Source organism: Tursiops truncatus, chromosome 11, assembly GCF_011762595.2.
Source record: "Tursiops truncatus isolate mTurTru1 chromosome 11, mTurTru1.mat.Y, whole genome shotgun sequence".
In the NCBI taxonomy this organism is placed as follows: Eukaryota; Metazoa; Chordata; class Mammalia; order Artiodactyla; family Delphinidae; genus Tursiops; species Tursiops truncatus.
In genome coordinates this window covers 99457290-99466814 of record NC_047044.1, presented here as the reverse complement: position 1 = coordinate 99466814, position 9525 = coordinate 99457290, and positions in this window count along the sequence as shown.

The window sequence follows — 9525 nt, the reverse complement described above, 5'->3', positions numbered from 1 at the left end:
GCTTCTCTCCCCAGGCCCCTGACAAACGGCGCCAGACCCTTCCCTGGCTGGGGAAGGCTTCCTGGAGGAGGCTCTGTGGTCTTGTGTTCCAACGGCAAGGTAGGGGGGGGTCTGTGGGGGGTAGGCCACTTCTGGACAGTGTCCTGGGGAGAACCTGGGGTCTGGAAGAAGGGCCACCGCCTGCAGTGATGCGAAGGTAGGAAAAATCACTGCCTGGTGACTGGAGGAAAAATCTGTGGTCCAGCCAGGGTGAGCTCCAGCCTGACAGCCCCAGGCATCCTCAGATCATCCGCCATCCTTTGCCCAGATCTGCAAGGGCTTCTCAGCTTGTGAGAATAGGGACGCTGGCACCCTGGGCACAAGCAGACGTTCAGACCCCTGGGTTCTGGACATTCCCTTCTGCCTCGGACTGCTCGCGCACTGGTACTCACTTTTTTTTTTTTTTTTAATTTATTATTTACTTATTTGTTCATTTTTGGCTGCGTTGGGACTTCGTTGCTGCGTGTGGGCTTTCTCCAGTTGTGGCGAGCAGGGGCTACTCTTCGTTGCGGTGCGTGGGCTTCTCACTGCGGTGGCTTCTCTTGTTGCAGAGCACAGGCTCTAGGCGCGCGGGCTTCAGTAGTTGTGGCGCGTGGGCTCAGTTGTTGTGGCTCGCAGGCTCAGTAGTTGTGGCACACGGGCTTAGTTGCTCCGCAGCATGTGGGATCTTCCCAGACCAGGGCTCGAACCCGTGTCCCCTGCATTGGCAGGCGGATTCTTAACCACCACGCCACCAGGGAAGTCCCTGGTACTCACTTTTATTGGCGAGTCAGTGGGTAAAGAAGGAGGTCCAGCAGAAGGGGATGGAGAGGAAGTCTGCCCCAGCCAGATCGCCCTCATTTACCAAACTGGGGACCTGAGTGGGGCAGGCATGGTGCCCTCTGCTGCCGCCTAGTGGCATAAGGGAACAGTGCCACCTCCCCAGCCCTGCCTCCCACCTCCTGAGCCCCTTCCCCAATGCCCTCGCTGGACAGATGGACAGACTGAGCGTTTCCCCCTCCGCGTGCAAGCTGTCACCTCCGGAAATGAAAGCTTCCTACACCCCCTCCCCGTGGCCCCGACGGGTGTGCCCAAGAGAGTCGGCTGCCTTTGGGGCAGCCCAGCTGCCAGGGACGTGGGGTGAGGGCCAGCAGGCTTCTCGGCCACCGGCCACCTGCCCCGAGTGCTGCGTGCCGAGCAGCCAGGGCGCCACGTCGCCTGCTACAGGCAGTTGGGCAGCTCTGTGCGTGGGTGGCGCACAGGCTCTCTCCAGCTCGCTGGGCCCCGGGCCTCATGTCTCTGAACACTGTTCACAGCCCCCCCCCATAATTTACCTGCTCTCTCAGCGGCCCTGATCCCCACTTTACACTCACAGCCTCTCTCCTCTGGCATGGGGACTGCTGAAGGCCTGTGTCTGTAACATCCCTCCCTCTGACTGCTTTCCTGTCCTGGCACTCAGTACAGCCTCTGACCCGTGAGTCCAAAGGCGTCAGGATGGGTGGGTGTGGGCTGGAGGGAACAGAGCAAGGGAAGGGACTTCAGGCCACTGCACAGCTCATGGGAACCCGCTCGTATCAGGTCCATGGCATGGGCAGGGAGCAACTGTTTCAACTCTTTAAAGTGCCCAGAGCACTGATTCAGGGGTGTGAGGGTGTGTGTGTGCGCGCGTGCACGCGTGCGTGTACATGCTCGTGTGCATACAGAGCAAGTGCAGCTTATAACTTCGGGTGTTTTCGTCTCATCTCTGGCGCTGAGTTTTAAACTGATGGCCTGAGCGGGCAGCTGTGATGTTTGGCCAGTGCGGCATTTAAAAAAAAATCTAAAGTACATGCCTTAGGCCCTCTCCATTTAGCCACAGGCTCCACCACTCCCCATTACCCTTATCCAACCTTCTCACACATTCATAACCCGTGCCCTGGTGGAACAACCCAGAAACCTTGCTTGAGCAGAAGCGGGAAGGACAAGCCAGCGGTCTCCGGAGCCCCGGTGCCTCGGAAGCGGGTAGTTGTCAGACAGCCACCAACCCCAGCTTGTTCACGTGTGGACTCCCATTCAGTAAACCCTTTCATGCTGTTTATTAATCCCGGGTCAGTCCCCCTCCCACCAGGCCCTTCCCTTTCCCAAAGAAGGGTGCTGGCTAAGTTTATTTACAAACTAGATCTGAAGTGTCAGGCCACAGAGCCCCACCCCCCACCCCCAACCCCGCGCCATGGCAGAGTGGACGCCAAAGCCCAGAAGAACTCGGCTGGACTTTCTGCAGATTGGGGTCACCTCTATCTCTGACCCCATCAGTCCACCCAGACGTGCTCAGTAATCATCCCCCTTCTCCCTGATTTTAGGCAGGCGCATCTTTACCTGACAGGCGCTCCTCCTCTCTGTGTCCCCGCTTTCCTGGTGCCTGGAGCTCCTCCTGGGAATCCGCCACCACCCACATCCTCCCCAGGCTGGGCTTCCTGCCGAGCTGGCTCTCCAGGGCCACCGATGGTGTCCCCTGCGCTCACCTCGGTCCTCCCGTATGTCCGCCTTGCCGAGGCTGAGCCTTGGTGCTGGCTGGGCTTGGACTCTCCCCTCCTGTCTCAGCTGAGAGCCCCTCCCTCTGTCCGGGTGCGGGTTGTGCTGTGCAGGAGTGAGCTCAGGTGTGCTCGGCCCCGCACCCCCTGCCCCCGGGCTGGGAGAGCTCTGGGAGCTGAGGAGGGCCTTGAGCTCTGCTGAGACTGGGGCCCCTAACCCTTCGTAAGTGCACTCTGCATTTGCAAGGTTGTGGTCTGTGTGTGTGAGGCCGGAAGGGCACCTGACCAGGGCAAATTGCCCCCCTACCCAGCCTGCCATCGCCCTTTCACAGCTTTTCCCACCCACTCCACACAGAGCGCCACGAGAGAGGAATGGCCTGGGCTCCCCCTCCAGCTCCCCAAACCACCCTCCAGGTCCAGGCCACCTTGCGACAGACCCTTAACTTCTGGTCGGGGCCTCATGCTGCTCTGCCCCCCTGGGGACAGAAACATCAGCTGTGCCCTCCCGCTCTGTGTCCGTGCTGCCCAGGGATGCAGGCTCTTGGGCCTCAGGTCAGGACCTCCCCTCCCCCCAGTCAGGGAGGGAGAATGCAGGCCGTTCAGCCTGTGAGCCTTGTAGGGCCTCAGCTGCCGAGGTGAGGGGACTGGGCTTGGGAATGGGATTGGGGGCAGGAGAAAGGAACGGGATCACGTCTCGGCGGGGCAGCGGGGAGGCAGCGTGACACAGACTAGGAGGCCTGGAGGAGAGAGGTGTGGGGAAATATAATCGCATAATCACAGGGCTAGAGCTCAGCTCCCTGGAAAGGCCTGCACCTCATCCTCCAGTGGCCAGGGGTGCAGAAGGAGCTCCCTGGGAAACGTTGCAGCCCCTCCACCTGCTGGCGCCTCAGGCCTGGTAGCCAGCCTCCAAGACGGCCCGGTGACCCTCAGGGATGTGGATGGACTGCAGGTGGGTGACTTCTGCAGTGGGTCTAGAAGCCACTGAGGCATCCACCTTGATCTCTCCAATCACTCATCCTGGGAAAAGCCAGTTGTCATGCTGTGTGGACACTCAAGCCGCCCAATAGAGAGGCCCCCACGGAGCCACCCCCGAGGATCCGCCAGTGAGTGAGCCATGTGGAAGTGGGTCCCGCAGCCCCAGCGAGCCCGCCGACGACTATGGGCCTGGCCGACAAAGGCTGCGACCTCATGAGGGGCCCCTGAGCCGGAAACGCCCTGCCAGGTGGGTCCTGAATTCCTGACCCAAGTGAGAGAGAGTGAACCGTATTGTTGTTTTAGCCACTGAGTTTTGGAGTAACTTGTTAGACAGCTTCGATAGCTGATACAGCCTCCCGGCTTCCCCGGCTACATGAAGCACCCTCTTTGAGGGTCTGGGAAGGGGCAGCCTTGCTGCTGTTCTTCCTGCCTGAGTCCTTTGTCTTCCTCTACAACCTCACCACTCCTGAACCACACAGAGCCCTCCCTGACCCTGGCCTTGCCCTGTTCTGTCTGCTCTGGGGCCGGTGAGGGCCTGCTGCCCTCAGCCTCACATGCCCACTCCCTGACGACCCAGTGTGCCTGGCTTCCCTGCAGGGTTAGCTGCTCAGCGAAGTGACAAGAGCTGACTGGACCCGACAGGGGTGAAAAGCTTGTTAATCACCCATCAGGAAGACAGTGCGGCTGAGGCCGGCTGGTGCCCAGGCCCCGGGGCCCTGCATTCTAGTACTTTCTGCTTCCAATCGGACTGCCAGCCAGCGCGGCCAGGTCACTCGCTCTTGTGGTCTGAAGGGCCCTACTGTCATGCAAGGGGTCCAGGAGGTGAGCACAGAATTGCCAGGTGATGCCACAGAGAGAGAGGGGAGCCCTCGATGGCAGGGGTCCCTCCGCAGGGTCAGTGCCCAACCCCACTGCTGTAGCAAGAATCCAGCCGAACTCCTGACGCAGCCGCATTCTGAGGCTTTGCTGCCCACACCGTCTCACCGAAAGGGCCTGGCCCTGAGGCCGGAACTCCCACGATCCACGGTCACCAGCAGCGGACAAGCCCCTCCCAGCAAGACATAGACTCCCAGCTGCAGGCGCAAGTGCAGGTGGCCGGTCCAGCCTCAGCAGTGCATTTGGATCTGGGTCTGTCGTCCTGAGGAGGCTCCAGGAGGAGGGTGGGGACAGGGACAGAGGGTGGCTAGAGCAGGCCAGTGGGCCAGAGGAGGAAGGGCCCCTCACCAGCTGCAGGCTTTTCCTCTGAATTAATTCTAAATCTCCCCCTCTTGATGCTGTAGGGTTTTTACATAGATAATCAGACTGTCAGGAAATACTGATACTTTATTTCTCCGATCCTCACTACTTTCATTTTTTTTTCTCGTCTTCCTTCAATTGGTAACTAGAAGTGGTGGTAGAAGGCGTCCTTGCCTGTTTCCCAGTTTGAAAGGAATTCTAACGTTGCACCACTGAGTAGGATCGTTGTTGTAGATTTTTGATAGATACTATTTATTTGGCTATGAAGTTTTCTTCCAAGGTTGCTGTTTTTTTAAAAAAATCAAGAATAAGTGTTGATTTTTAGCGATTGCTTTTTCTACATCTTTTGAGAGGATCATATTGTTTTTATCCTTTAGTCTTTAATGTGGTGAATGATATTGATGGATTTTTAAAACATTTAACCATCTTTTAATTCCTGGGACAAACCTTAATTTGGTCATTGTGTATGGTAGTTTTGTAATTCAATGCTAGATTCAGTTTGTTAATATTTTGTTCAGAATTTGGCATTTATGCTCACAAGCAAGAGTGGCCTAGAGTTTTCCTTTCTCATATTGTCTTTGTCTGGTTTAGTTTCTGTTTTTAAGGTTACACTAGACTCATAAAAAGGCATTTGGGAATTTTCTCTTCTTTTTCTCTTCTCTGAAAGAGTTAACAAGACATCAGAACTGTCTGTTCCTTGAATGTATAGTAGAATTTTATAAAATCATCTGTCCTGGGGCTTCCCTGATGGCGCAGTGGTTAAGAATCCACCTGCCAATGCAGGGGATACGGGTTCGAGCCCTGGTCCGGGAAGATCCCACATGCTGCGGAGCAACTAAACCTGTGCACCACGACTACTGAGCCAGAGCTCTAGAGCCCACGAGCCACAACTACTGAGCCCACGTGCCACAACTACGGAAGCCCGCGCACCTAGAGCTGGTGCTCCGCAACAAGAGAAGCCACCGCAATGGGATGCCTGCGCACTGCAACGAAGAGAAGCCCCCCACTCGCCACAACTAGAGAAAGCCCGCGCACAGCAACGAAGACCCAACACAGCCAAAAGTAAATAAATAAATAAATTTATTTAAAAAAATCATCTGGCCTGGTGCTGCTTTTTAGGGAGGATGGTAAATAGATTTTAAACTACGTATTCAAATTTCTTTAAGGGTTATCCATCTCCGATGTTCTACTTGTTCCTGAACGAGTTTTGGTGAGATATTTTCTAGAATAATGTTCATTCTGTGAAGGTTTTCAAACTTACTGTCAGAGTTTATAGTTTATTTGTAGTATTGTCTCTATTCATAAGAAAATCTCTGTGGGACAACAGTCCCACTTCTTCACCCTCAAGTCTTTTCTCTGGGCCGACTCTCTCATGATCGTCTTACCAGAGGTTTGTCAATTTTATTAGTCATGACCTAGAACTGAATTTTGGCTTTTTTAAGCCTTTTTATCGTATATGTATTTTCTGTTTCATTATTTCTGCTCTTGTCTTTATTATTTCCTTCCTTCCTTTTGCTTACTTTGCGATTATCCTGTTGTCCTTTTTGTAACTTTTTTAAAATTAATTTTTTTATTGGAGTATAATTGCTTTACAGTGGTATGTTAGTTTCTGCTGTACAGTGAAGTGAATCAACTGTAGGTATACATATATCCCCTCCCTCTTGGACCTCCCTCCCACCTCCCCGCCGCCCATCCCACCCACCTAGGTCACCACAGAGCGCCGAGCTGAGCTACCGGTGCTATACAGCAGGTGCCCACTGTCTTACACACGGTAGTGTATTCATGTCAAACCTAATCTCCCAATTCGTCCCACCCTCCCCTTCCCCCGCTGTGTCCATTCTCTACATCTGCGTCTCTATTCCTGCTCTACAAATAGGTTCATCTGTACCATTTTTCTAGATTCCACATATATGCGTTAATATACCGTATTTTTCCCTTTCTGACTTACTTCACTCTGTATGACAGTCTCTTGATCCATCTACATCTCTATAAATGACCCAATTTCGTTCTTTTTTATGGCTGAGTAATACTCCATTGTATATATGGACCACATCTTCTTTATCCATTCATCTGTCGATGAACATTTATGTTGTTTCCATGACCTGGCTATTGTAAATAGTGCTGCAGTGAGCATTGGGGCGCATGTGTCTTTTTCTGTGTGTGGGGGGTTCTTTTGGTTTTTTTTTTTAGTACTGTGGGATTTTAAAAAATTTATTTATTTAATTTATTTTTGGCTGCGTTGGGTCTTCATTGCTGCGCACGGGCTTTCTCTAGTTGTGGCGAGCAGGGGCTACTCTTTGTTGCGGTGCGCAGACTTCTCATTGCGGTGGCTTCTCTTGTGGAGCAGGGGCTCTAGGCGTGCAGGCTTTAGTAGTTGTGGCTCACGGGCTCAGCAGTTGTAGCACATGGGCTCAGTAGTTGTGGCTCGCGGGCTCTAGAGCGCAGGCTCAGTAGTTGTGGTGCACGGGCTTAGTTGCTCCGCGGCATGTGGGATCTTCCTGGACCAGGGCTCTAACCTGTGTCCCCTGTATTGGGAGGCGGATTCTTCACCACTGCGCCACCAGGGAAGCCCTGCATGTGTCTTTTTGAATTATGGTTCCTAAACAGTCCCCTTATCCGTAAAAGGAAGCAGCTAGGTTGTTACCGCCGACCTGGGTTCTTGGATTCTTTAATCAATAGAAATTGTTAAGAGGCCAGACAGCAAATTCAGGCAAGGCTTTATTGGGGCTCATGCTGCAGCAGCATGAGCTGAAAACAAGTGACAGCTTCCCTCGGCGGGGGTAGGGGGGAGTAGGGGAAGCTGGCCCCTTAACTGGGGGGAGAGTATGGATGGATGGGTGGATCTGCCGGAGGCGTGGCTTAGGGGGTCTGCCCACCCCCCTGGTGGTGCTGTGTGCAGGGATCATGGCAGGTGGGTTTTGGCCTTTTTGTATCTTATTGTTCATGATTTGCCCCAACTGTGCAGGCACCCAGTTAGTTTAGTTCCTTATAGTTTCTTTGTATTCTGTTGCTCGAAGAGAGCAGACGTTTGTCCAGGTGCAAGCACTGCAGTGAAGGGTCCCACGTCCCCCATCCCAGCCTGACTCATAACCTGTTTGCCTCCAGGTCTGACATTCGGGACTCTGTGACTCCCTGTGGGGGAGGGAGGCTGCTTCCTACCCAGCTGTCTCGGGAGGAGGAAGGACTGGGTGTTCCTGGGAGGGCAGCAGGTCTGTCCAGGGGCTTTGGGAATGTGGGAACATGAGCCAGCTCCCCTGGTGCTCTCCTTGCCTGTGGCCAGTTCCCACAGTTTTTCCAGAGTTTGCCCTGAGGTTTTAGGGTCATGGGAGCAGGAAGCACTGAGGTGCTAGGGGCTGGCTAGTGGGGTGAGGGCGCCTGGTTCTCTAGGGAAAGAAGCCACCAGACCTGCAGGGGGGAGGGGAGGAGGGGGTGAGGAGAGAGTTCCCATCCCTCATTCTTTGGCCTCCTCCGGAATGGAATTTTCCTGGCAGGACCAATTCTGACTCCAGGCTGGGGCCTGGGGCTGATACTGGGCCCGGAGGCCTTCCTGGGAAGGGGAGGGGAGCAGATAAGAAGCAGCCTGCAATTCCAGGCCACTGGCCTTGGGAAGGGTCTCTCCCAAGGCCAGCAGTGCTGGCTGTGGCCTCTCCAGGCCAGGCTTTGCCCTGGGATAGGGGGCTCCCCCTGGCGTCCCACTCGGCATCTGGCCCAGTGGCCGTGTTCTCAGTGGCTCGCTCTGGGGTCCAAGGAGATGGAGCAGGCGGGAGGTGAGGGGAGCAAGTGAGGGGACCCGCTGTCAGGCAGCTGCCGGGTTGCCAGGGCCATGTGGAGCCCTAAAAGGAAGCAGCCCGAGGGTCAGGGCGGTGGGGAGCCAGGGACAGAGCTGACGTCCCTGCAGAGCCGGGTCCACGAGCGGTCAGAGAACGATGGGCCTGCGTGAGCGGCCCTGGGTGATTCCTCCAAGGGCCTCTCTCCCCGGAGTCTCAGCCCAGGCCTAGCCTGCACCTCCCGCTCTAAACCAGCCCCATCCAAATGCCTTCCCTCGAGGTGGGTCAGCGTTAATTCCATCCTGGTGTCCACATACGGTGATTGGTGGTGACTCCTGGAAAGCAGTGATCAGTCAGCCGTGTCTGTGAAGGCAGGGAAAGGGGTGTGTCTGCCAGCCCTGCTGTAGGAGAGTCAACCTACGAAGGCCTCACCTAGTTCATGCTGAGATGAGAAAGGCCGTCAACCCCAGGACCAGGTGCTGATAGGCCACGGGGTCCATCCTGTTATTTTTCTGGATGGCCAGCGGGAGTCTGTGAGTCCACTTGGGAATAGGTGGACAGCGCGGCCTGCAGGCCAAGCAGGCCGGGGCTGGGATCCTTCTGGCAGAAGCCGCTCTGGGCCGCAGCTGCCGGCTGCCGGGGCAGCTTTCCTTGCTGCTGGGCTGGTCTCCCGGGCCCTCCTACTGCCGCGGGCCCTTCGCGTTGCTGCCGCCACCCAGCCTGCTGGGGCCGCCCGACCGTCCGCTCACCCTCCCTTCCTTTCCCGAGAGCCCGGTGACCGTCTGTCCTGGGTTTCCTAGGAGAGGCCCATTTTATCATTTCCTCAGTTAAGGTGGTTTTATTTATTTTTTTTTCAAGTTTTTTTTTTTTTTTTTTATGTGGACCATTTTTAAAGTCTTTATTGAATTTGTTACAATATTGCTTCTGTTTCATGTTTTTTGGTTTTTTGGCCATGAGGCATATGGGATCTTAGCTCCCCGACCAGGGATTGAACCCACACCCCCTGTACTGGAAGGCGA